The 27901-nt window shown below is 37.4% G+C and overlaps 1 pseudogene; it reads right to left on the bottom strand.

Annotated features, from left to right (window-relative positions):
• Positions 1-23957: 23957 nt before the first annotated feature.
• LOC139043575 (olfactory receptor 2L5-like) lies at positions 23958-24737 on the bottom strand (annotated as a pseudogene).
• Between the last annotated feature and the right edge of the window lie 3164 nt (positions 24738-27901).

Raw genomic sequence — 27901 nt, 5'->3', positions numbered from 1 at the left:
GATTCTACACTGCTGTAAGGAATAACTCCAAAAGTTCCAGTGTACACTTTACCGAGTTCCTTACAATGATAACATTCTGCAAAACTATAGGACGATACCACAGCCAGCTTGTTGGCATTGATGCAATCCACTATCTTATTCAGATTTCTCCAGTTTCACTTGTACTAATTTGTTCCTGTGTATTTAGTTCTGTACAATTTTATCAGATGTGCAAGTTTCTGTATCCATCACAGCTAAAATAATGACCAGTTTAATCACTACAAGGTATTCTTGCATTGCCTATTAAAAAATCAATGGATGTTATTTTTTAGAGCAGTTTTACGTTTACAGCAAAATTTAATGAAATACACAGTGTTCTCATATAGTCCCTGCCCCCACATATGCATAACCTTTCTGTTGTCAATACCCCTCATCAGAGTAGTATACTTTTCACAATTGATGAACATACATAGGCACATCATTATCACTCAAAGTCCATAATTTACATTAAGGTTCACTCTTGGTGTCAGAGATCACTAGGGTATAAGTCTGTGGTCCATTTCTGGATTCTCTACTCTGTTCCATTGATTTATGTAGCTGTCCTACAATGAAAATGATGATGCTGTGATTACAGTATGTACAAGGCAATACTAAATATTGTTAAAGTGTTTACTGCCACATTATTCTTCCTGTCATGATTGTTTTAGCTACTCTCAGCTATGTGCCTTTCTATATAAATTTTAGAAAAAGGTGTCTCTGTCTACAAACTGTGGTGGAATTTTTATTAGAATAATATTAGACCTATAGATCAATTTGGGGATAATTGAGACCTGTCCTCATTATTCTATCCAGTAACATGGTGAGGACTGCAGAATTCTCAGCACATAACAACTCCTTCCAAACCCCCACACCAGGAGGAGACTCAACCAAACTCTGGCGTGGCTTCTAGCTGCATAAGTCTGTGTAACCGGAATGACTCCAGCCCACCATTAAAATGCCTTCCTGAGAGCTCAAAGCTGACAGAAAAATTTGCTATTTATTTTAGTCAACACCCAATTATAGGCCTCTGATCCCCCTTCTTAGAGTATTTGCTAAAGAGGGCTTACAACTGTAGATATGTATCTCTCACAATTCTCTAAAGGACCTAAGAGCCACTCCTTTGAAATACGATCATTAAGACAGATAGAGCCTCTTTCTCTCAACTTCTGAGTGAGGATAGAATCCTAACTTTGATAACTGCAAAGTAACGAACACAGTGGGTCTAATCACAGTTACACTGACCAACCTTTGTACTTTTTTACTTCTTTGACTCTACTGAGCCCCTGAACCCTGCTCCTTCATTCCGTCTTTAAAATTCTAGATTCACCTCCCTACAAATCTGAGCGCAGCTCAGCTTCTGTCAGCTGTTACTGAATAAAATCTGCTTTCACCACTTTAACTAATTTCTGCTGCATTTGTCTTTGACAATAGTAAGGCTCTCAATTTATTTGCATCTTCTTTAATCACTGTAATCGGTATTTTATAATTTTCAGCATCAGATCCTGTACACATGTTCTTGAATTTATGCCTGAATGTTTCATGTTCTTCGGAGTGGTTTTAAATGATACAGCATTTTCAAGTTTATCATCTGCAGGTTCATCATTAGTTGTAGAAATAAAATTGTCTTTTGTGTGTTGATCTTGTACTTTGTACTTGGTGAACTTTTTGTACTCATGTATTAGTTCTGATTTTTTTTTTTTTTGTAGATTCCCAGAGTTTTTTTACACAGACAACAATGAAACTAGGAATGGTTACATTTTTTCCTTTCTAAACTCTATGGCTTTTATTTCCTTTACTTCTGTTATTGCCAGAAGCTTCAGTATTTTGTTGAATAAGAGTAGTGAAAGTGGTATTCCTTTCCGTGTTCCTTATTGTGGGGAGAATCATTTAGTCTTTCCCTGTTAAGCATGAAGTCAACTGTGCATTTTCTGTAGATGACCTTCAACAAGTTAAAGTAGTTTCCATCTATTTCAAACTTGCTAGAAAATTTTATGACAAACAGGAGTTGGATTGTATCAAATGTTTTCTCTCCATCTCTTGCCTATTAACAAGTCTTGCCCTTAAACAAATAGACAGCCAGTTATTTCTCTGGCAAAAATTGGTTTATCTGGGATTAGCAAAGAATAGCCATTTGGAGTGTGCAACCATGGCAAGCCATGCAGGAGCACCCAGCAAGGAAGAGAGGAGAAGCTCTTTTATCTCAGAGTGGGGAAAACTGTGGGGGCTATTGGACACAGTCTTGAGGGCAGTGGCTTTTCATCGGCAGAGTTGTGACAGTCTCTCCTTGGGTTAGTTTCTGACTGGTCAGGAAGAGGATGTGTTTATTCTTCCTGTTGCACTGCGCCTTTGACATAGGGCATGAGAACTCCCTCTATTAGCCTTCCAACACTATTTCAACTACGTTTCCGTTTATTAACTTTCACATGTCCCCATTTTGATTGCCATCTTTCTCTGAAAGCACTGTTGATCTGCAGTCAGATTTTTCCACTTTCAGTAGCCTCTCGTCCCTCGAGGCCAGGAAGGAGCTTCTCTGGGAGTCATGTCCCAGGTTGGAGGAAAAACACACAGATTGGAAACCTATTGTGGCCACATTTGAGGAACACGGAGTGAGAGGAGGGAGAACTCTCTGGCACTTTTTACCTGAAGTTTGCATGTTATCAAGATCATAGGCATTGGAGATGATCTGAAGTGTCATGTCATCCTCAAAGGTTTGGCAGACAAACTTCCAACAGACCTGGTCCAGACACCTTGGAAACCTTCGCATCAGATACTGTCTGCTTCCATTTGGAGAAATCTTTATTTTTAAGTCACCAAATGATGTGCAGTTCCCCCCAGAGTTTGTGCTTTCTTCAGGTGTGTCGCATGAATCCAAGTCTTGAGTTTTGTGGCAAAAAGCTTGGCTAGCAGCGCCCGATTGAGGAAAATACTATCATCTTGGTTGAGTTTTGTTAGTTTGAAATTTTTGGTAAGTTGTTCCTTGTTTTCAAGTTGTTAAATTTATGAGAATGGAACTGTTTATATTATTTTCAATGGCTGAAGAACCTGCAGTGATCTATCCCTCTCGTGTGTCTCAGGCCTTTGAGGGTGAAGAGGCTTCCCCAAAGCTTCTTGAGGCAGAACCCTGTTTGCTGTTGGCCCCTAACAGCTTGAGTGCATCTGGGTTGGGGAGGAGACAGAGACTTCCAAGAACAAGTTGTTTCTTCTTGAAGGAATGCTGAAGATGCCCAAAGTATGGTACTTTGACATACAAATTATTTGGAGCCAAAAGCAATCGAGAGCCAGCAGATGCAGGAAAAACTCTTGATCTCCACCTTGACTGCTTTAAATGAAGGATAGACTTCCTCTTTGGAAAGGAAATTTATGTTTCTAAAGGAAATTTCCATTAGTGAAAGCATCTGCACCAGAAAGAGAATGACTCTTAGAGACTTTTTTTTTGAGGAAGATTAGCCCTGAGCTAACATTCCCCACCAACCCTCCTCTTTTGCTTAAAAAGATAGGCCCTGAGCTAACTTCCGTGCCCATCCTCCTCTACTTTATACGTGGGATGCCTGCCACAGCATGGCTCAATAAGTGTTGTGTAGGTCCGCACCTGGGATCTGAACTGGTGAACCCCAGGCCATCAAAGCAGAATGTGTGAATTTAACCCGTGTGCCACCAGGCCAGCCCCTAGAGATTTTTTTTTTTTTGAGGAAGATTAGCCCTGAGCTAACTACTGCCAATCCTCCTCTTTTTGCTGAGGATGACTGGCCCTGAGCTAGCATCCACACCCATCTTCCTCTGCTTTATATGTGGGACACCTGCCACAGCATGGCATGCCAAGTAGTGCCATGTCTGCACCCGGGATCAGAACCGGGGAACCCCAGGCCACCGAAGCGGAACATGCGCACTTAACCAGTGAACCACCAGGCCAACCCCTAGAGAATTTTTTTAGCTGAGAGATTTATCTGCATAACAAGGCAAGCTGTATTTATTATGCATTTTCTCCCCTCATTTTCCCATAATTTTTCTTCAGCCACTTCCTGCTGCTGCTCACCCAGATGGCTTCCTGCTTCCAAGCTCCCCCATGTGCACCCAGTGTGGACTGGACTTGCAACTGGCAGCTGGTGTGGAGCTGCCTGCTCAAGGGCTGCAGAGCACCATCCTAAGTCTCATCCCCACCATGACCTACCTGGCCAGCAATACTCAGGATCTGCCACCACTGCACAGGCTTGGGGCCGTGGCACTGATGGTTCAGATTGTGGGCAGTACCCGGCCCAATTCCCACCCACTTTTGTTGACCACACGCCTGTGCTGTTTGCAGATGGTGCAGATTTAAAAGAGAAGTCATATCCTGTCATTAAAGTGGAACTGTTGGGCTGCCTTGAGGAATTTTTCAACACCTGTAAAACTAAAGAGAAACTTGGAGAATTATCAGAAGAGTTCTACAAAAATGAACTACTATTGATTGAAATGTTGAATATACCTGTCCCTGCAGTTGCTAAATTGAGATGTCTTTTAGACAGTTCTCCTAGGGAAGATTTACTAGACATTCTGACATCACTTATCCAAACAAGCAACAAAAATGCTCCAAATTTTAGATACCATGACTCTGGAAGAACTGTCCAAGATGATGATACCACTGCTGGTGAAACAAATGCAAGAATTGAAATTGCTTTAAAAAAACAGAGAACTTGGGGCCAGCCTGGTGGCACAGTGGTTAGGTTTGCATGTTCTCCTTCAGTGGCCCGGGGTTCGCCAGTTCAGATCCTGGGTGCAGACCTACACACCACTCATCAAGCCATGCTGTGGCAGGAGTCCCACATATAATGTAGAGGAAGATGGGCATGCAGGTTAGCACAAGGCCAGTCATCCTCAGCGAAAAGAGGAGGAGTGGTGGCAGATGTTAATGAGGGCTAATCTTCCTAAAAATATTATAATAATAATAAAACAGAAAAAGCGAGAAGGATGATAATAAATGCATTATGTGAATATGCCTCAATAGGATTTCAAACATCCTAGGTACTTTATTTTTTTTATTTTTTGAGGAAGATTAGTCCTGAGCTAACATCTGCTGCCAGTCGTCCTCTTTTTGCTGAGGAAGACTCGTCCTGAGCTAACATTTGTGCCCATCTTCCTCCACTTTATATGTGGGATGCCTACCACAACACGGCTTGCCAAGCGATGCCCGGGATCCGAACCTGCAAACCCTGTGCTGCTGAAGCGGAACGTGTGCACTTAACTGCTACACCACCGGGCTGGACACCATCCTAGGTACTTTAAAAAACGAACGTGAGGAAGAAGATAATCATGATATTGTCATGCTAGAAAAAAAAGTGAGCATCCAATATGTCAGAAGAAGCCCATTAGATCTGTGTCAACAAGAGAAAAAGACTTAAAAAATGCTGCAAGCAATGCCAGAATATGTTCAGATTAGAAATTATTTAGAATTTATGGTGGAACTTTCTGGAACAAAAGTGCAACTGACCATCCAGACATTCAAGAAGCCTAAATTCTTCTGAATAATAAGCATTTTGCCTTGAAAAATTGAAGGAAAGAATGTTGGAATATTAGGCTGTCAAACAGCTGAAAACCAATCTGAAGGGCCCATTCTTTGCTTTGCTGACCCTCCTAGAGTTGGCAAAACAATGTGGGAAATTCTGTGGCCAAGACTCTAGATCAAGACTTCCACAAGATTGTATTTGGATGAGAACGTGAATAGTCTGACACTGGAGGACACAGGCACACCTATGTTGGCAGTATACCTGGTCATAAAATCAATGACTTGAAGACCGTTGAGGTTAACAATCTGGTGTTTCTATTAGATGAGGTTAACAAATTAGAAAAAATTGTGTCCAGGTGATCCTGCAGCAGCTCTGCTTGAGGTATTGGATCATGAACAAAACCATAGCTTCACAAATCATTCTCTAAATGTGGGCTTTAACCTCTCCCAAGTTATTTTAATAACTATCGCCAATACCACTGCTACTACTCCACCTGTCTTCTTGGACAGAATGAGGACATTCAGGTGCCAGGGTATACACAAGAGAAGATAGATTGCCAGCAAGCACTTGATCCCAAAGCAACTGGAACAACATGGGCTGAGTCCTCAGCAGATTCAGATCTCTCAGGTTACTCCTCTTCACATCTTCACCAGGTGTGCCAGAGAGGCAGGGGGTCATTCTCTGGATAGCTGGTTTGGGGCCATTTGCCCAGCTGTTGCTGTGAAGGTGGGAAAAGAACAATATAAGGAAGTCAAGTTGGGCCATTTTGATGTGAATGAGAAAGAAATTTACAGAGAAAACATCTTAGAAGACGCAAAATCTGAATCTATCAATGACAGCAGTTACTTGGCCCTACCACCTGAAATGCCAATTTTGATTGATTTCTATGCTCCAAAAGACCACTTTGGGCTCCAGATATATAAAATGGGCAATTGAGTCAACCAGGAATGGCAATAAGTTTGGCTTGGACTCCCTTAGGTGGAGAAATCATATTTGTGGAGGCAAGTTGAATGGATGGCGAAGGTCATTTAACTCCAACTGCTCAGCTAGGGGATATCATGAGAAGAGTCTGCTCATCTTGCTATTATCAGACTCTGCAGCAATGCCGAGAAATACCATCTGCCCTGTGCTTCTGGAAGTTTTGATCTTAACAACACAGACATCCACGTGCACTTTCCAGCTGGAGCTGTCACAAAAGATGGACCCCAAGCTGGAGTTATCACAGTGACTTGTCTTGCCTCACCTTTTAGTGGGCTGCTTTTACATTCAAATGTAGTTATGACTGGAGAAATTACAGAGGGGTCTTGATCTTCCAGTGAATTAAAGAAAAAGTGCTGGCAGCACACAGAGCAGGATGGAAGTGAATCATCATTTCTCAGAGGAATGAAAAAGACCTTGAAGAAATCCCAGGCGATGTATGATAGCATTGAAGTTTTGTCACAGCAAACTGCCTGGATGAAGCTTTTGATGCTGTCTTTACTGTCAAGACCTACCTACTCTCTTAAATTGCGTTTTGTAGGCCCAAATCTCAACTTTACAGAATTTTCAGTTATGACGTGCCAACAGCACTGACAAAATTGATTTTATTCACAGCAGTAGGGGTAAGTAAACTGTCTCTAATTTGTGAACACAATCACAAGAATGATTATGAACCTCACTCAAGTGGCGGTTAGTGTTTATTAGAGAAACATTAATTTAATAAATTGGTAAAAATTGAAAAAAGTCTGAATCATCTGGCTACCTTTTTGAGTCTTATATTTTATGAAATTCAAGCCATAGACAAATTACTGTGTAATCAATTTATTTCCTTTTGTTAATTTGTCTCACGCAAACTTAATCTGCAGAGCAGCCACAGAACCTAAAAACCTAGGAGGAAGTCATTTTGTCCCCTCCAGTGGGCAAAGTCCCTCTTGCTGCTGCCCAGCAGGCTTGGTACCTCCAGGGGAAGCAGGAAAGTCTCATGGGTGACAGGGAAGGAGAATCTTCTCTTGGTTTCTTTGTTAGTGACACTTTCCAAAGACCCCCTTGGGAGTGTTGCTGTGCTAATTCGGAAGAGTTCCTGAGACTCATTACATCTGGAGGAGGACAAGCCTATCTGGGCTGAGTTCTGTTGGCAGATCAGGATCTGAGATTACTGAATCTGGGTCTCCTTCTAAAGTTGGGGAGTAAGACACCCTGTCACTGTGTTGTTCCTCCAGTCCTGAAGTCCCAAGTCAGTTTGCCTTCTTCTTACCACCTTTCAGAGTTCTCACTAAATTTCTTCTTTTACGGTTGTCCAGGTTTTATGGTTGAACTTAGCAGAGAGGACCATCTTGTCTCTGTGTTTGTTATGCATTTATAGGTTATTTTGTACTTTTGTGCATAGAGGTCCAGGTCATTTCTTGGCAACCTTTTTTAGTTTATCTTTCCTTATTTCTATTGTAAATAAGGTCTACTCATCTATTATATGCTGTGGCTACTGTTTGTTACATGAAAGCTGCTGACTTTTGCACGTTAGTTTGACATCCTGCTACGTCATTGGATGTTTGAACTGTTGGCATTAGTTTTAACATTGATTCTCTGTGATTTGCCATGTTTAATATCACATCATTTTTAAATGGAGCACATATAGGAGAGTTCGCCAGCCAAGGGGAAGCAGGCCTGTCATAAGGAGTCACATACAGTTCACACCTCCCTCTGTTTCCTTCACTTGTCCTCTGTGGTGTTTTCACACCCTTCAAGAGAAGGCTGAGCAATTGCTGTGTACAATTCATTCTTTCATGGAAGAGGGGCACAGTCAATGACTTCTTGAGCCAGGAGGGCCACGTTTGTATGGAAAAGGGAGAGCCCTCCACTAAGTCCCTGGGGGATGGGAGGGAAGGGGTCTGGCAAGGGGTGGCCCAGAAGATTGTGCAGGTGGATATGGTTGCCGATGGAATACTCTGCTTATAGTGAGCTTGAACCAGACTGGAACAGCTGGCTTGCAAAGATCCAACAACAGGAAAATCCCCCCACCTATGTATCACCTTTCTCCCCCACTTCCCATTATACCTTAGTTGATTTCGTAGCCAGATTCTAAGGAAGACGGAGTTGCAGTCTGCAGAATGGACTTTGAAGCAGTGTCTCCTGCTTGTTATCATACTATCTTCATCCTGTGATGTGAGAGAGGCCAGGACAACCAGATGTTAAGCTGCTACATGAGGTCAGAGAGCCTGTGTGGGGGGTTAGGGTCTGCCTTCTCCACTGTCTCTGTTTGGGTGTGTTTCTGAGACTAGTTTTTAAGTTGATTATGGGAGAGAAGCTTATATAAGATGCTTACCTCCCTGCATTCACCCTCCCCTCAAAACTTGAGGGAACCTTTGGTTCTTCAGAGAAGCTTTGAGGAAGAGTGAAACAAGACCATAGACAAGATTTGGATTTGGAGATGTGCTGGAGTATACACTGAATAGTTTCCAGGTTTGTGGTGAGTTCTCCTTCCTTAGCATAGGAAAGAACTTGTCTAGTGTCCCGGCATATTTGGGGCCGTTATCACCAGCTTCCCCTGGTGAGCGATCAGAGAGACCTTCTCCTTATGACCCAGACATTCCCAGCTCTGAACTGTTTCTACAGTAGGCCCCAAAGCAGCAAATTGTTGACATTGCAGAATTTCTGCATTCCATAGTTTCCCTGTCTGCACGTCTACCTTGTACTGGGGGCTGTGATCTTTTCCAACCTGTCAAAGGATGCTTTCCTTGGTGTAAGTCCATTCAGCTGCTATAACAAGAATTTGCTGACTGGGCGGCTTAAAAAACAAAAATTTACTTCTCACGGTTTTGGGCACTAAAACTACAAGATCAGGTCTTGCAGATCTGATGTCTGGTGAGGGTTCATCGATGACCATAGTCTTGTTGTGTCCTCACATGGTGGAAGGGGTAAGGGAGCTTTCTGGCTTCTCGTTTACAACAACATTAATCCCTTTTAAGAGTTGCCTCCTTATGACATAATCATCTACAAAAGTGCCTAGTGTCTCCCAATAGCATTATATCGGCAGCTAAGATTTCAACATATTCATTTGAGAGGATACAGATATCCAGTCCATAGCACTTAGTTCAACAAAAGGGCTCAGATTTGGGCAGAATCGCCACACGTGAATGGAGTACATTAGCAGGTATTCACACATGCATGCATGATCTCCCCTCTTTTTGCCACAAAAATAATTTCATCTGTGGCATTTTCCTTTAATAGTCTTCATTTTTTCCCAGGATGGAAGAACTGTCATTCTAAACCTAAAGAAGAATAATCACAAACAGAGCAGCATTAATGAACCTAAACGAAGAACACAAACTTGAAGTTGAGTATTAAAATCAAAATATAAAAGAATATTTTATTGCCATAACATTTATCAGAAATCTCCAAACATGAAACTAAGCAGCACACAGTTTAGCAGGATATCTTGTAATCTGTATTGATATTCTAGGTGATGATAAGCAAAAAGAACCATATTGGAGGCTAACAATGGGGTTACTTTGGAGTATTATTTTAACTTTGGGTTTATGCTTTTATTCTTCTGGATATATTATCAAAAGTGAAATTGCTGAATTATAATGTAGTTCTATTTTTAATTTTTTGAGAATCCTCCATACTGTTTTTGACAGTGGCTGTACCAATTTACAATCTCACCAACAGGGCACAGGCATTCCTTTTTCTCCACTTCCAGGTCAGTATCTCTTAACTGTTGTCTTTTCGACCGTGGTCATTCTAACAGGCATGAGCTAATATCTCATTGTGATTTTCATTTGCATTTTCCTAATAACAAATGAGGTTCAGCATATTTTTATGTACGTTGGCCTTTCGCAGATCTTCTTGGGACAAATGTTTATTCAGATCCCTTGCCCACTTTTCAATTTCATTGTTTGTTGCCATTGAGTTGTATGAGTTTTTATGTTTTGGATATTAACCCTTTATCAGATACATGGTTTGCAAATATTTTTTCCAATTCCAGGTGTTGTCTTTTCACTTGGTTGATGGTTTCTTTTGTCATGCAAAAGCTTTTTTGTTTGATGTAGTCCCACTTGTTTATTTTTTATTTTGTTCCTGTGCTTTATGCGTCAAAAAAATCCATATACAAAAGTTTATTGCAAGATCCGTGTCAAGGAGCTTTATTCCTAAGTTTTCTTCTAGCAATTTCCTTGTTTCAGGTCCTACATTTAAGCCTAATCCATTTCAAGTTAATTTTTGCAAGTGGTGTAAGACATGAGCTCAGTTCCATTCTTTTAAATGTGAATATGCAATCATCCCAGCACCGTTGATTGAAGAGACTGTCTTTTCACCATGGAGCATTCTCAGCTCCCTTGTCAGATATTAGTTGACCACACAAGCTTGGGTGTATTTCTGGGCTCTCAATGCTCTTCTATTCGTCTGTTTTTATGCCAGTGTTGTAATATTTTGGTGCCTATAGCATTCTACTATATCTTGAAATCTGGAACTGAGATTCTCCCAGCTTTGGTCTTCTTTCTCAGAATTTCTTTGGCTATTTGGGGTCTTTGGTCATTCCATGTAAACTTTAGGAGTATTATTTCTATTTCTGTAAAAATCGCCATTAGAAACTTGATAGTGATTCCACTGAATCTATAGATAGCTTTTGATAATATTGACATTTTAACAATATTAATTCTTCCGATGCATGAACACAGAATACCTTTCCACTTGCATTCTTTGAATTCCTTCATCAATGTTTTGTAGTTTTCAGCAGAGATCTTTCACCTCCTTAGTTAAATTTGTTCTTGAGTATTTTATTGTTTTTGATGCTATTGTGAATTGGATCAATGTCTTTATTTCTTTTTCAGAAATTTTACTGCTAGTGTAAGAAATGCTACTGATTTTTGTATATTAACTTTGTATCCTATAACTTTACTCAATTTATTGATTAGATTTAACAGATTTTTGGTTGGATCTTTGAAATATTCTCTATATAAAATCATGTCATCTGCAAATAGGAACAATTTTATTTCGTTCTTTCCAATTCTGATAATTTGTCAGTCTTCTTCTTGCCTGATTGCTCTAGCTAGGATTTCTAGTACTCTGTTGAATAGGAGTGGTGAGAGTGAGCACTCTGGTCCTGTTTCTAATCTTAGAGAAAAATCTTTCACCCTTTTGCTCTTGAGTATGATGTTAGCTGTGGACTTGTCATATATGGCCTGTAATATGTTGAGATATGTTCCATGTTTAAATTTTTGAGTTTTTTTAATGAATGGATGCTAAATTTTGTCAAATGCTTTTTCTGTGTCTATTGAGATGATTACAGAATTCTTTTCTTTCATTCTATTAATGTGATGCACCACATTGATTGCTCTGCATATGTTGAAACACTCTTGCATCCCAGGGGTAAGCCCAACTTTAACATGGTGAATGATCTTTTTAATGTGCTGCTGGATTCAATTTACTAGTATTTTATTGATAATTCATGCATTGATATTCATCAGGGATAGTGGCTTGTAATTTTCTTTTCTAGTAATATCTGTTTCTGGTTTGGGTATCAGCTTAATGTTGACCTTGTAAAATGAGTTTGAGAGTGTTTACTTCTCTTCAGTTTTGGGGAAGAATTTGAGAAGGATTTTTTTAAAGTTTGGTACAATTCACCAGTGAAACTATCTGATCCTGGGCTTTTCTTTGCTGGGAGACTTTTGAGTACTGGTTCAATGTCCTCACTAGTAATTGGTCTATTCAGATTTTTTACTTCTTCCTGATTGGTTCTTGGTAAGTTGTATGTTTCTAAGAATTTTCTTTTATTTCTTCTAGGTTGTCCAGTTTGTTGACATATAGATATTCATAGTAGCCTGTTTTGATCCTTTGAATGTCTGTGGTATCAGTTATAACGTCTTCTCTTTTAATTCTGATTTTCGTTATCTGAGCCTTTTTCTTTCTTGGTGAATCTAGGTTAACTCCTTTTTAATTTATAATTTTCTTGATTTGGGTTCTTTCTCTTTTCCCCTTGGTTAATCTAGCTAAGAGTTTGTTTATCTTTTTAAAGAATCAACTCAGTTTGGTTAATCTTTTCTATTGTTTTTCTGTTCTCTTTAATTTATTTCTGCTCTAATCTTTATGATTTTCTTTTTTTTCTGCTAACTTTGGGCTCAATTTGTTCTTTTTCTTGTTCCTAAAGGTGTAGAATTAGGTCGTTTATTTGGGATCTTTCTTGCTTCTTAATGTAGGTGCTCATTGCTTTGAAGTTCCCTCTTAGAACTCTTTTTGCTGCTTTCGATAAATTCTGGTATGTTGTATTTCCATTTTCATTTGTCTCAAGAAACTTTTTTATTTCCTCTTTGATTTCTTTTTTGATCCATTGGTTCTTCAGGATAATGTTATCTAACTTCCATGTGATTTTGGATTTTCCAGTTTTCCTCTTGTTTTGATTGCTGGTTTCTTGCCATTGTGGTCAGAGAAGATAGTTGGATGATTGCAATCTTCCTAAATTTACTATGACTTATTTTGTGGCCTAACATATGATATGTTGAAAAATATTTCACGTGAGCTTGAGAAAATGTGTATTCTGCTGTTGCTGGACAGAATGTTCATTATATGTTTGTTAGGTCCATTTGATCTATAGTGTTGCTCAAATTTACTGTTTTCTTATTGATTCTGTCTGAATGATCCATCTGTTGTTGAGAATGTGGTATTAGAGTCCCCAATAGTTATTGTATTGCTGTTTCTTTCTCTTTTTAGGTCTGCTAGTTTTTGTTTTATATATTTAGCTACTCAGATCTTGGGTGCATAAATATTTACACTTGTTATATCTTCTTGATGTGTTGATCCCTTTATCATTATGTAATAATCTTATCTCTTTTTATCATGTTTAGTTTAAAGTCTATTTTGTCTGTGATAAGTATAGCTACCACTTCTTTTTTTGTTTAACTTTTGCTGAAATGTCTTTTCTCATCCCTTCACTCTCAGCCTATGTGTGTCCTTAAAATTATAATGAGTGTTTTGTAGGCAGCATATCACTGGGTCTTGTTTTTATCCATTCACCCATTCTTTATCTTTTGATTGAAGAGTTTAATTTGATTAAATTTTAAGTAATTATATATAGGTAGGACTTACTATTGCTATTTTATTAATTGTTTTCTGGCTGTTTTATATATCCATTGTTCCTTGTTTCTCTTCCTTTTCCTGCTGTGTTTTTGTGTTTTCATGTTTTTGGTAACTGTATGCTTTGACTTTTTATCATGTTCTTTTGAATAATTACTATGAGATTTTTCTTTGTGATTACCATGAGGCTTACATAAAATACCTTAAACTTATAACATCCTATTTTGAACTGTTAACAATTTAACATCAATATATTTTACATTCTTTATATTTTGGTTTCTTCTCCTCCTCAAATTTTAGATTTTTGATGCTACAATTGAAATTTTTTTAGTATTGTGTAACTAATGACAGATTATTGAATTTTTGGTTATTTTTGCCACGTTGACTTTTTTACCTTGTAAACTAGAGTTGTGAGTTATACACCACTATTACCATATTGCAGATTTAACTATGGCTGTACATTTACCATTACCAGGGAGATTTGTGCTACTTTTTTGAGTTTTAATGATTTTTTTCCTTTGAGGAAGATTACCCCTGGGCTAACTACTGCCGATCTTCCTCTTTTTGCTGAGGAAGACTGGCCCTGAGCTAACATCCATACCCTTCCCCACTGTGTATTCTTAGTGCCTTTTTTTTTCAAAGATTGGCACCTGAGCTAACATCTGTGGCCAATCTTCTTTTTTTTCTCCCCAAATCCCCCAGTACATAGTCGTATACTCTACTTGTAGGTCCCCTGGTTGTGCTGTGTGGGACGCCACCTCAGCATGGCCTGATGAGTGGTGCTAGGTCTACACCCAGGATCCGAACTGGCAAAACCCTGAGCCACCAAAGCTTAATGACTCGGCCATGGGGCCAGCCCCTTCTTAGTGCCTTTGTAAAAACATCAGTCAGGTTTATTTCTGTTCTCTTTTTTCTTTTTTAGCGGCCTATGTCTTTTTTATACCATTACCATATGGTTTTGATTACTATATCTTTGTGACACAGCTTGAAATCAGCTTTGTTCTTGATCAAGACTGCTGTAGCTATTTGGGGCCTTATGGGTTCCATGCAAATTTTAAGATTTTTTTTCTATTTCTTGGAATAAGCCATCGGATGTTGATAAGCATTGCTTTGAATCTGTAGACCATTTAGGGTATAACGGACATTATAACAGCATCAATTCTTTCCATGCTTGAGCGCAAGATATCTTTCAGCTTATTTGAGTCTTCAGTTTCTTTTATCAGTATTTCATAGTTTTCAGTGTACAGATTTTCACCTCCTTTAGTAAATGTATTCCTAAATATTTTATTCTTTTTGATGCTATTGTAAATGAGATCTTAATTTCTTTTTCAGGTAGTATATTGTTAGTGTATAGAAATGTAACTTATTTTGCATATTAATTTTATAACCTGCAAGTTTATTGAATTCATTTATTGGTTTTAACAGTTTTTTGTGGAGTCTTTAGGGTTTACTATATGTAAGATCATGTCGACTACAAACAGAGAAAATTTTACTTCATCCTTTCTTATTCAGATGCCTTTTATTTATTTTTCTTTCCTAACTGCTTTGGCTAGGATTTTAGTACTATGTTAATTAGAAGTGGCAAGAGTGGCACCCTTGTCTTGTTCTTAATCTCAGAGAGAAAGTGTTCAGCTTTTTCTGTTGAGTATGATGTTAGCTGTGGGCTTGTCATGCATAGTCTCTATTATGTTGAATTGCATTCTTTCCATATCTAGTTTGAGAGGTCTTTTTTCAGTTTCATTGAGATATAATTAACATACATCACTGTATGAGTTTCAGGTGTACAGCATAAATGTTTGACTCACATATATTGAGAAGTGATTACCACAATAAATTTAGCTAACATTCATTATCTCACACAGATACAATAAAAATACATGGAAATAAAATAATATTTTTTCTCCTAATGATAACTCAGAATTTACTCTCTTAACAACATTCATATATATCATACAACAGTGGGAACTATAGCTATCATGTTTGATCCTGAAATGATGTTAAGTGTTTTTCACATCCTTTCTCTGTATCTATGGGAATGATTGTATGATTTTTATTCTTCATTTTGCTAATGTCACATTTATTGATTTACACATATTGAAACATCCTTTCATAGCAGGGATATGTCCTACTCTATTATGGTATATGATTCTTTTAATACGCTGTTGAATTCAGTTTGCTAATTTTTGTTTGAGAATTTTTGCATCTATGTTTATCAGCAATATTAGCCTGTAATTTTCTTTTCTTCTAGTGTCCTAATCGGGCTTTGCTATCAGGATAATTCTGGTCTTATAAAATGAGTTCGGAAGTGTTCCTTTCTCTTCCGTTTTTTGAAACAGTTTAAGAAGGATTGGTGTTAATTCTTCTTTAATTGTTTAGTCAGATTCACAAGTGAAGCCATCTGATCCTGGACTTTCATTTGTTGGAAGATTTTTGATTACTAATTCAATCTTCTTCCTTGATATTAGTCTGTTTGGATTTTCTACTTCTTTTTATTTCTACTTTTTTGTTCAATTGATTTAAACTAGACAAAAACAAACAGCAATTTAACTATTTCTCCCATCTCCTTCCTCCCACCCCTGGCAACCACCAGTCTGGTCTCTGTATCCATGAGCTTGTATCTATCTATCGATCGATCTATCTATAGTACATAGCATACATATCTAGCATACATATTATAGAGTATATACATGGTGTATAGTACATAGTGTGTATAAATAGTGTGTGTTTGTATAGATATATTCCACATATAAGAGAGATCCTACAGTATTTGTCTTTCTCTGTCTGACTTATTGTATTTAGCATAATGTTCTCAGGGTCCAACAACATGGTCACAAATGGCAAGATTTCACTCTTTTTTATGGCTGAATAATATTACATTGTATATGTAGATATCATTTCTGTTTCTTCATGACAGTCTTGGTAGATTTTACATTTCTAGAAATTCATCCATTTCTTCCAGACCATCTAAATTGTTAGCATATAGTTGTTCATAATAATACGTAATGGGCCTTTTTATTTCTGTGGTATCATTTGTAATGTGTAATCTTTCATTTTTGATTGTATTTTTTGACCCCTCTTTCTTTTTTTTCTTGATTAGTCCAGCCAAATTTTCGCCAATTTTGTTTACCTTTAAAAAAAAGCATTTCTCAGGTTAATTCATCTCTTTTATTGTTTTCAGTCTCAGTTTTATTTATTTCTACTACAAACTTAGGACTTAATTTATTCTTTTACTAGTTCTTTGGAAACTTCAAGGTTAGGTTGTTTATTTAAGGTTTTTTTTAAATGCAGACATTAGCTCCTATAAAATTTCTCTTATTAACTATTTTCATTCCATCTCAAAAGTTTAGTATGTTGAAGTGTAGTTTGAGATTTTTAAATTTATTATATAAATTTATTATATTAAACAGAATAATTTCAACTACAGCTTGCATGGTAATAACTTTATATTAGTCAACTTTCTCTTTCACCAGTCCCCTCTTTTCTAGTGTTAAAAAATATACAAGATGTTTCCATTTCCAACATAAAAACAAATTAATTAAAAATGGTCTAAGTTTTTGGAATTGTTACATTCAATGACTTGAATGAATCTCCAGACAATTATGCTCAGTGAAAAAAAGCCAGTCCTGAAAAATTATATAGTGTATAAAACTCCTCTCATATAATATTTATGTAATATACATAAATTCATGTAATTCATGATGGAATTATAGAGTTGAGAATAAATTAATGATTTCCACGAATTAGGGGAGGGTGTGTTGGTATGGCAGTAAATGGCAAACTGATGGACTCTCATGGTAATGAACCTGATCTGTATCTTGACCACAGTGGAGGACACTCTAACCTACATTCATAATAAACTTACATAGAACTAAACGCACACACCTACACACATACTTTTGAGAAAAGTAAAACTAGGAAAATCTGAGAAATATTGATAAATTTTATCAATGTTTCTGTGCTGGTTATAATTATTGTACTTTAGTTTTGTAAGATGTCATCCTTGAGGAAAGATGGGTAAAAGTTACTTAGTATCTCTCTACATTATATCTTACAATAGCATATGAATCTAAAATTATCTCTCAAAAGAAAAGAGTTTAAATTAACCAACAGCAACAAATCAAGTATTTATACATACTACAACATGGGTGAATCTCAAAAACATGTAGAATGACAGAACTCTTACTCAAAACTGGATGCCATAGAACTCCACTAGTATAAACGTCCAGAAAACAAACTAATCCAAGGTGGTAAAAAGTCAGAACGATGTTGAAGCTTCTGGGGTTTGGGGCAAGGATTAACGGGAATGGGCATAGGAGGAAGAAATTTTCTGCAGGATAAATGCAACACACTACGTGGGTGTATGCATTTGCCAGAATTCATTGAGTGGTACACTTAAATTTGTGTATCTAATTGTATTTAAGTAAAAATATAGCATATGTAGTTTTACATACTAATTTTTTAATTGAAAATATAGAAATAAAATTTAAAACTAAGCAAACAACTCTAGTTAGTTAATATTATATATCTATCCTCAAATGTTCAGGGGCTAAAGTGTACCAGTGTCTGAAATTCACTTTGAAACAAATAAAATAGATAAATAAAATGGACTAAATAGAGAAAGGCATTCATAAATATATAGATATGGGATAAAACAAATAAAACAAACAGTTAAATGAAGGTAGAAATATGAGCATTGACTGTATATGTCTTTCAACTTACTCATTTATAAAATAATTTTCATACTACAATGTTGGGAGAAAAACAAAAATATCAAAGAATATATAAAAACAAAAGATGCAGCAGCGTGGGCGGGTCGCGCGGGCTGCGGAGAGGCGCGCCGGGCGCGGAGCAGGGGAGAGGCCCGCGGCGGCGGCGGACACTGGCCCTGGCGGCTCGGGCCCCGCATCGGAGCAGGCCTCGCGGCGCTCCCCTGGCCGGCGCGCTGGTCAGCGAGGCCCAGGCCGCCCGCCGCGGCGAGGGGAGCGATTGTTACTTTTAGGTGATGGGTGCTTATCGGACGGCCCACATGGAGAAGAGCTTCATCGCTGCAGAAAGTGCTGTTGGACAGCGCTGATCTGGACCTCTGTCTTAGCCGTGGTTGTGGATGTCATGTTCTTGAAATCATGAATCCTGTTTATAGCCCTGGTTCTTCTGGGGTTCCCTATGCCAATGCCAAAGGAATTGGTTATCCAGCTGGTTTCCCCATGGGCTACGCAGCAGCGGCTCCCGCCTACTCCCCCAACATGTACCCTGGAGCGAACCGCACCTTCCAAACAGGTTACACTCCTGGCACACTTTACAAGGTGTCCTGTTCCCCGACCAGTGGGGCAGTGCCACCATACTTTACTTTTTAAATGGAGGCCCCCCACTTCCATCCACGCCCCAAAAGTTGACTGTATTATTTAGTGTACATTCTGATTTCCTTCCAAGTGCCTCCTCTCCAGTCCATGTTGAGGTGCTTCAAGGATGTGTTGAGATGCATCAAGGAAGAATCCTTCGGAGCTGTTACGATGTACCGTGTCAATCTGTAGTACAGAGTCATTATAATGTTAATACGGATATTATCCGTAATTTAAAAACTGAATGAGTGTTAGTTCATGCGTGTTAGCCAACTGTTTGAAAGGTTTGTTTTTTTAAGATTTTCAAAAAGGCATCTGTTCAAAAGTAATGTAAAAATGAATATTTGGGTGAAAATGAGTTCTTCTCGATGTGCTTGTCAACACAGACACACCGAGTTTAATGAGACGCGAAAGGTCCATGCATTGTGTATGAGAATTGCATGAGGCAAACCTAAAACTTGTTCTCAAAGTTTCTTTTTTATCTCACTGTTGCCAAATTCTCCTTATGTTCATGTGGGACCTCATTACTTTCCAAAATGCCTGGGAGAGCTGAGTTGGAAACCCCAGGGATGTTTTAACAAGCTTTTCTTTTTGGATCCAAACTACAGGTGCAAGTGCTTGTAATTTCTCCTACTTAGTTCTAAGTTGTTATTGTTATAGTGTAGACTCTAACAAGTGCCCTGGCCTGTCCAGGAAGGAGTTGAACTGGCAGGGCTCCCAGCTCTCGGAAGTTGGTTAGCAAAGGAAACAAAGCTGCTTTCAAGCCTTTTTTTCATGTTATGTGAGAGACAATGTAAATCTTTACTGAGTCCCTGAGCTTTTAACCTGCCCTGTTTTTCGTAAATAGTCTCTGTGGGAGGCCAGGTGATGTTCAAGTTGGAGAAAGCAAACCACGAACTGGAAACTCCCTGTGAACAGTGTCCGTGAGAACAAAGCAATCACACTGTGAATTCCAATTACTGGGTAATCCTGATGCCTTTTCTTTGTTCCCAAATAAAAGTTTTTTGGTTTTTTTGTCGTTGTTCCATAAACCCCCTAACTCACCTTTGAAAAACAGACAGAATATATTATTGAGTCCTCCGTTAACGCACAAGCCTCAGGAGAAACGACACTAACATTTATCATTGGAAAATCAGTTTTGATTTTATAATCTATTTACACCCCACTCCTCTTTCATATTTTCTTCCTGCCAACTACCTTTAAACAAAGACTGGTTACAGCGCACAGACTAAATTACTTAGATAACTGATTACTGGTCAGACCACACACACAACTGTGGTTTAGCAACCGGCCAAACAGTGCCCCTGAGTGATCTATGTTACTTTGTAACATTCACAGAACAGAGGGTTCCTTGTGGATATTGAAAGCCTCGTCTAAGGGTTTCTTAGTTTCCACTCTTTATGTATAGCCACCACTTTCATTTTGCCCTTACATATTTGTTTTGACAGGCATATATAACAATCTTCTCTTTTCAAGATAAATGTAATAGTATACAGATAATATAGATAATATACACATTACATATAAATATATGTAAAATATTTGTATCATATATAAAATAAATGTATATAGGAAATGAAACTATTCAGTATTTGGATAGCTTTAGTGTATAGTGTTTAAATATTTTTAATTACAATTTGATATCTAACATTTACTCTATCTTCTAGATGCATATCAACAAATGCAGTTCTGAGATCTGCCCTCCATAGCACATTTCTTTTATTTGCCATTTTAAAAATGTAACATTGTCATCCCAACCATATTACTTGCTTATCTCCACTTGATCTAATACAGTCCATAAAGTAGATCTTATATGAAATCTTACTTCATCAGAGTTAAAAAGCACACATTTAAAAACAGCCATTATAAAGAGGGACAAAAAGACCAAACAGGGAGCTGGCCCCGTGGCCGAGTGGTTAAGTTCGCGCACTCCGCTGCACGCGGCCAGTGTTTCGTTGGTTCAAATCCTAGGCGTGGACATGGCACTGCTCATCAAACCACGCTGAGGCAGCGTCCCACATGTCACAACTAGAAGGACCCACAACGAAGCATATACAACTGTGTACCCGGGGGGCTTTGGGGAGAAAAAGGAAAAAAAATTAAATCTTAAAAAAAAAAAGACCAAACGGGCCTTTCTTGTCGCACGTCATTTGACATTATTCAGGATAAAATATATAGAAATATGTTTTGTCAACGTTAAAGCTAATTTTATTATTTTTACCCTCAAAATGAGTTTATTTTGGAATAGCCAAAAGAATTCCCATTTGGGATGTGCATGCTATAGTGAACCACAGGCAAATCCAGACAAGAAAGGAGAGGAGCATGCTTTTATAATGAAAGAAGAGAGTAAGGATGGTCTATTCTAAACGAAGTTCATTGGGGAAAAGTAGAAGTTCAGGGTGGCAACAACTTCTCGGTGGCTGAGCTGTGGCGTTTCTTATTGGCTGGGCTACTGGCAGGTAGAGAGAGAAATCTCCCTTCAGTGGTGAAGTAGTTGTACTTTCTGTCAGAGATTCAAGCTTCTGTGTCTTCTTGTTTGGAGTAATTGATGACATGTGACAAGGTGTGAGAGCTCCCCCTACAGGTCTTCCCGACTCCAGTTAGTGATGATCAACAGGACCGCGTGACCCAGCTGTTTAATCAGACAAGCTGAGTAGACAACTGTCAGTCTGCTTTTTTCTTTCTCACTTCTTTAAAATTAAGCTCATAGATGACAATCTCTCTTAAGCTCTTTTCCTTGTCAAAGAAAGTCATATGGAAGTCAAATCAACAATGTAGGTTCATTTATTTATAAAGAATAAACGTGAAATAATTGTCAGAATGTGTCCTTTTCATTGAAGTTAGGTAGCAATAAGCATGATTTGAAATAGTGAGACCATCATTTGGAAGCTTTAAGTTTATTTTCATTCAGATTTTTTATTTTAAAATGCCATTTATTAGCTTTATATTTAAAATTAAATTCAGAGTTACATGAAATTGGCTGATATGGATAGGTTGAAATTTATTCATAAGAGAAATTTTTTTATAAAAAATTCTCCTTGAGAATCATTAGCTCTATCTTTACTGTAATTTATATTTTTATATAAGGTATCAGAAATTCAGTCCAAATTTTCATAACCCACAAACACTCTTAATATCTCCGATAACTTAAGCAGATTCTTCTCAAAATTAAAAATCACCAAAACGTAATTGCAACTTAGCATTTGCCACCAGTGACTGACAATATTTTCAATTATATTGACAACAACCGAAGTTCCTAAAACTATAAATTTTGATGAAGATAAATTTGGAGAAAAGAGTTCCAGAAAAATCTTATGACCAATATTGATATTACATAATAAACTATATCTATTGATTATATATAAAATTATAATACAAACATATTGTTTGTAATTTGTATTTCATTTTATAGCTAATAAATTAATTCTGAAGGAAGAAACTTTATACTTTAGCACCAATAGTGGTAGTCTTTCCTGCTTTTTGAACAAGAAGCCTCGTATTTTCATTTTGTGCTGTGCCCTTCAAATTCTGTGGAGTATGACCCTTCCCCTCCTGCCATACCTGAGAGGGTAAAGAGCGTTTCTGCACTCATCACTGATGGGCATTTCACCGAGGGAGTTTACTGGAGCTGATGGATTTTTATTGGATGTAATGGTGGGATCTATTTGTGATAGCGACTGAGCCATAATATCAATGAGTAAAATTGATCCATAGATGTTGGCTTCTCTCAACATATTTCAGTAGAGCTATGAGATGCAGTAATGGGGAATAAAATCTCATCTGAGAGACATTATCTAATGCTACGAGTAGCAGTGGCTACTATTAAAAAAGAGACAAAAGGTTCAGAATGGAGTCGTATGCGCTAAGCCCAAATCACAAAACTGAGATTTGATACCAAACTTAATTACAATTTCAACCTTCCACAGGGTTGGAGTCTCAAACCAGTCAATCTGGAATTACCCCTTCAGCACCAGTGACGTAACCCACCTAATGGACTCCTGCCATCCCCCAAGGGAAGGTGACCTTGCCTGAAACAATCAGCTCTTTGCAAGAGTAACTTTCTTGCCCTGCCTGCTTCTGCCTATAAGAGTGTTTCATTGTGTAAAGTTCTTCAGAGCTCCTTTCTGTTTACTAGATGGGATGTTGCCCGATTCATTAAATATAACCAATACAACCTTTAAAATTTATTCAGTTGAATTTGTTTCTTAACATTACTTAGGATGCAAACAGTATATGTAGAAAACCAGTGATGGGTGTGGGAATGTCCTTGATTAATGAATTCCCACTAATTTGACTAAACCTTTGAGCCACTCATCGTATAATTAACTGCACAATTTCCTTGACCTCTGTTAGCACCTCCACGTTTTTATTGTTGATCCTGAGGTATACCTGAAATTAAATCGTTTCCTTAGCATTCATCACCCTATTAGAGACATAAACCTCTCATATTCCACTCAGAGTAGTATAAGGAATTCTGAACCCCTGATGAATTCTTGAAGTCTCAGCTAAATACCTGTAATGATAAGTTTCTTTAAATTAAAAGAAAGACTAACTGGCATGGTAAATTACAGGTTTACTATGAGAATAACAAGAAGTCTTCTGACTTTCAATTAGATCTTGACATTCAGGAAAAATTTATTTTTGTTTTAGATATTTTTGAAAATAGTAGAACTGCTATGATGAATGACAACTTCAGTTAGTTTCTCCTTTCGTTGCTGCATGACAAACAATAATTATCATCAACATCACATCAGCAAAAAATAAATTAATTTGGAAATTTATTTGAAATTGATGGGAAAAAGCATCATGAAGAAAAAAGATAAGGCTTAGAATTTTATATATGTATATATATACTCACATGCATATATATTTACAAGAGAATTTTGTCCAGACCTAAGTGATAATCTTCTTCTCTCGATTAATTGTGGTCCTTGCACCCTAAGCATAAAATAATATTTTTAATTCTGTACACTGGTGAATGAACGTATATCCAAGTCCTGGCTACACATGCAAAAAGCTCTGTCTCCATTTTCACAGGGCAGATTCTCTGAATCACTCTTCTGAGGGCCCCCATCACCTCTCTGTTTCTCAGGCTGTAGACAATGGGGCTGAGCAGTGGGGTCAGGATGGTGTAGAAGACAGCCAGAACCTTGTCCTTTGTTGGCGATCTTAGGGATCTTGGGTGTAGATAAGTGTAAACAAGTGGCACATAATAGAAAGTCACCACAGTCAGGTGGGTGCTGCAGGTGGAATAGGCCTTCTTCCTCCCTTCTGCTGAGTGCATGCGGTGGACAGCAAGGAGAACACCGCCATGAGAATATGCAATGCCAATGAAACGAAACACGGGGAAGAGGGTGGTGCTCACAAACACTGTGTACTCATAGACCCAGGTATCCATGCAGGCCGGAGTCAACATGGCCGCGACATCGCAGAAGAAATGGTTGATGGCCCTGGATCAACAGTAAGGGATGTGGAAGGCATATGTGGTGTGGGCACAAGAGTTGACAGAGCCCATTATCCAAGATCCTCTTATCATCAGCACACACATTCTTTTGCTCATACGAATGGGATAGTGGAGAGGAAAGCAAATAGCTATATAACGATCACACGCCATAGATGTCAAGAGCAGCGCTTCCGCACCTGCTAAAGTCAAGAAAAAGAAGCTCTGAACCCCATATCCAATGAAGGAGATAGATTTGTTTCCAAAGAGAAAATTAGAAATCATTTTGGGGACAATGGTGGAGATGTAATTCAAGTCAATGATGGAGAACTGACTAAGTAAAAAATACATGGGTGTGTGGAGCTGGGAGTCCAGGAAGATGAGGAGAATCATGCACAGGCTGCCAAACAAGGCCATTAGGAAAATGAGAACAACGAGAATGAAGAAGAACAGGCCAATTTTTGACAGTGGAAACAACCCCAATAAAATAAAATCAGTTGATGTTAGATTATAATTTTCCATGGAGCATTAACATGATTTTTCCTAGAGACAGACACAAGAGTAAGTGATTTGAGTATAAAACTATAATCTCTTTTTAACTTAATATTTTAGACTGTGTATTATTTAAAATTTCATAGCTCTTAAATGAAGAACTGAACTTATCTATTTTGGGAGAAATAAACTTTATTTTCTGATCCAGAGATTAAAATGTGAAAATGCGAACATTTGTGGCCAAAGTGTTTTCTAAGAATCTATTAAAATATTTTAAAAACAAGATTTCTATTTTGATCTCCTTAGGATAAATATGTTTTACTGCCCTACACAAACTCAGATATCATTAACATCAGTTGTTGTATTCAAAGTTCATGCATAGAAAATTTATGGAAACCCATATATGATAGAGTTCTAGTATCAATAAATGTTTATGACCCTTAAGGGATGATTTTTCTTTCATATTTTTCACTAAAACTTACCTCTAAAATTGAAGTAGTCTATCAGCTCATGTTTGAGGAGCTTTGTCTTTCTTAAATCTTCTTTTCACAATAACGTCAAGTCAAGTTTTCCTGAAGTCAGGTATTATCATTTGGTTCATCTGTTCTGAAATATAGCATAAATCGTTATTGTCAAGTTGCACTTATGCAAAGTCATTCTCTTCTGCCTCCTCACTCAGGTTCTGAGTGCTGCAGTTAAAGAAGACCCTCTGCTCCAACATCTACACACATGCTCATTGTGGCTGTCATCACTCTGCTCAACATCTCCCCAAGAGGATGTTTTCTGTCTCTCTGCTTCTCTAACATGTATATAACATTATACATTGCTTTATGACACTTTGTCTTATTCATTTTTCCCTTTTTTTTGTATTTAAAATTATCTCCAGTTCTAGATAAGTGTGTGAATTTAAGCATATATACTTACCATTTCTCTCTTTTAAAACCCAATTATTATGATGATAAACAACTGGATGTGTTATAAATTAAAGACAGCAGGTGAGCAAAAGGCACAATGAGAAATGAAACAGTTCAGGATTCTCTGAAAGAAAGAATTTGGCTAGAGAAATGTTCAGTTACTTAAATGGAGAAAAAGGACTTGGCACCTTGACGGTCTTCACGGAGGTAGGAGGAGGCTTCTCCTCCAGAGACGTCGGAAGTGAACAAGCTCCACACAGTGCGCGATGTTTTAGTCTTAAATATTATTTTAGAGCCAATGTTCCCAGACTTTTAAGGAAGCTTCCAACATGAAAGAGGAAGATGCACAAATGTGCACACATACACACACAAACACACGTGTATTCACACACACCCCACACAAATATAAAGTGAGTTACACATGATTGGGAAAATGCAGAAAGACAGCACATTTTTAAAAATCAGGATTCATATCTTTAAAGAAGTATGAAACATTATCATTCCACGATGTATTATTAGATTAATTTAAAAAGTGTCAGATAATAAGAAAGGGTTTGCAAATTAAAAAATACATAATAGTTCATCAAATGATTAGGTGAAAGTTTCAAAGACAAAGTGAAAAAATCTACCAGAATTAAAAGAATACAGCAACAACAAAATAAAAAGATTGCCATTTTGAAAAGTTAGGATAATTAGAGAGTTAATACAGGGAAACCAGTGTATGCTTGTTATTCCTAGAAATGCAATTAGCAAAATAATAATGGAGTTAATATTATCAAAAAAAATTTTTCAGAATTGATATATATGATCCACCATATTCAAACATCATGAACAGAACACAGAAAAGTAAATGAGAAATATTTTATTGAAAGATATTTTCTTGAAAATGCTGAATGTCTTCTTGAAAATACTTTCTGAAAACTGTCAACATTGCTGATAAATTTATGACCTGAAAAGTGCCCTGACGGAGTAAATAGCCATAATAATGAAAAGAACTATACAAAGAAATAGTAACTAAATTATCATTAGATTTTATTGTAGTTTATATTTTCGTATTTTAGCAATATATGCTGGAAGATGAAACAACGCTGTCAACTTTGCCCCCCAGACCCAAAGCGGTATGTAACTATGTTGAAAGGATGGGAAACAGAAAAAGAGGTGGAAGTGGGTGGCATGCAGAGCAGGAAGGTTTCCATTCTAAACTGTCCACAAATAAAAATCTGTTAGAACTAAGAAGTTCAGCAGAGTTGCAAGATACAAAAATCAGTTGTATTTCCGTACACTAATAACATACAATCCTAAGAAGAATATAAGAAAACAATTGCATTTATAATATCATCAAAAAGAATAAAATACTTAGAAATAAACTTAACAATGAAAGCAAAAAATATGTGCACTGAAAATCATAAAAGATCCTGAAAGAAATTGGAGAAGAGACAAATAAAGAGAAATGCATCCTGCGTTCGTGGATTGGAAAACTTAATATTATTAAGATGTCGATACTACCATAAGTAACTTCAGATTCAGTGAAATGCCTGTCATAATCCCAATGAGATTATTTACAGAAATGGAAAAATGCATCCTAAAATTCATATGAAATCTCAAGGTGCTCTGAACAGCCAAAATAACCATAAAAAAGAATTAGAGAACTCATTTTTTTCTCATTCAAAACTTACTAAAAAGCTATTATAATAAAAATAGTGTAGTATTGGCATAAAGACAAGCATAAACCAGTAAAATAGAGATACCAGAAAAAAATCCTCACATGTGCGGTCAAATGTCAAATTTTTGACAAGGATCTCAAAACCATTCAATGGAGACATCCTTTCAACAAATCGCAGTGAGAAAACTGGATATCTAGATGCAAATAACAAAATTGTACCATTACTTTACACTATCCACAAAAATTAAATGAACAGAAGAGCTAAATATAGAGCTAAAAGTATACACTCTTAGAAGAAAACATAGAGGAAACATTTCATGATGTTGGATTTAGCTGTGCTTTATTGACTATGACGTCAAAGCACGTAAAACAATAAAAATATAGATAAACTGGACTTCATCAAATTAGAAAATTCCTGTGCATCTAAGAATTTTATCAGCAGGGTGAATCAGCAACCCACAGATGGAAAAATATTTGCAAAATATACATCTGATAAGGGATTGATACAGGGA

This window comes from Equus asinus, unplaced genomic scaffold (assembly GCF_041296235.1).
Source record: "Equus asinus isolate D_3611 breed Donkey unplaced genomic scaffold, EquAss-T2T_v2 contig_3, whole genome shotgun sequence".
NCBI lineage: Eukaryota > Metazoa > Chordata > Mammalia > Perissodactyla > Equidae > Equus > Equus asinus.
This window is presented reverse-complemented; position numbering and strand designations above follow the sequence as displayed.